The sequence below is a fragment of the Aplysia californica genome, unplaced genomic scaffold (assembly GCF_000002075.1).
Source record: "Aplysia californica isolate F4 #8 unplaced genomic scaffold, AplCal3.0 scaffold02430, whole genome shotgun sequence".
NCBI lineage: Eukaryota > Metazoa > Mollusca > Gastropoda > Aplysiida > Aplysiidae > Aplysia > Aplysia californica.
In genome coordinates this window covers 5,450-6,671 of record NW_004799700.1, presented here as the reverse complement: position 1 = coordinate 6,671, position 1,222 = coordinate 5,450, and the positions used below count along the sequence as shown (strand labels likewise).

The 1,222-nt window shown below is 37.0% G+C and overlaps 1 protein-coding gene and 1 non-coding gene across 2 annotated transcripts in view; both read right to left on the bottom strand.

Moving 5' to 3' along the window:
• Positions 1–1,222, bottom strand: part of LOC101858690 — a gene marked incomplete at its 3' end in the record, with an annotated part of 8,076 nt that overhangs the window by 1,874 nt on the left and 4,980 nt on the right.
• Positions 406–478, bottom strand: TRNAK-CUU. The gene has a single exon. It is a non-coding gene; the product is annotated as a tRNA-Lys (tRNA).

Here is a 1,222-nt window from a genome sequence, read left to right as displayed (position 1 = left end):
GGGGGGTATTAACATGTTCTTATGCACAGTAGAATTGTAAATGGGATGATACTGTGCTGGAACAACAAAGAGGGAACTGCTGCTTTTTCTTTCCGCATCCTCACTATCGTCATTTTTTTCAAAACTTCTGTGGAGTAGTGGTTAGGCACTTTAATGTGGAACACAGGAGACAGGAAATCGACTCTCGAAAGGGGAGATATTAATTTTTATCGAGTATCTCGGTTGTTCAGCGAGGATGTTGCCTCCTTCTCAACCCAGGCTGGCCCTGATAGGCGGGTTCGGAAGCCGCCTTCTGATGTAAATGGAACTGGTGCGAGCATAAAAAAACCCTGCGTAAGAACAAACGTCGAAGTAATAGTTGTAAGGATTACCCTTACAATGAATCTTAGTTTAAAAAAAAAAATTCGCCCAACGTGGGGCTCGAACCCACGACCCTGAGATTAAGAGTCTCATGCTCTACCGACTGAGCTAGCCGGGCAACTGAGCGCCTGGAGCAGGTTAAAGGAGAGTATCCCATACCCCATGCTTTAACGATGTCGCTTCAGTACAATAATACGCGCGCTGTGTATCAAGCTATTCCATCTTTGATCTAGATCTAGATCTAACCCCCCCCCAAAAAAAATAAAATAATATAGATCTAGATCTAATATCTAGATCTAGATCTAGATCTAGGCTGATAAAAAAATATTCTAAAAAATTCTAATCTACTAGATCTAGATCTAGAATCTAGATAGAATCTAGATATATAGAATCTTGGCCTACTATTAGATCTAGATCAAAGACAGAACACAATGATTATTTTGCCTTTGGAAGCTGTATTCCGTTTGGTAAGCCTAATAATAATAGTAATAATAGATCTAGTAATGATAATAGTAATTTTATAGTCATAATAATCATACTGATCATAATATGATCATGATGATCACAATAATCATTATAATGATCAATGATCATAATGAGCACATAGCCTGTACGATAGGCCTATAAATAATAGTAAATGGCATAATGTAGATTAGTCATGACAATGATAATACAAGTAAAAATAATAGTAATTAGAATTAATTACGTGTACATTTATAACATGCAGTTCCATTAGAATCTTTAAACTGTTCAAAGCACTTGACAATAATAATACAAATTAAAGAACATAATATTATAGATCCAGTACCGATATATTCGCACCCCTTCGCCCGATCCATCTCTCCCTCCATAGACATAGCCC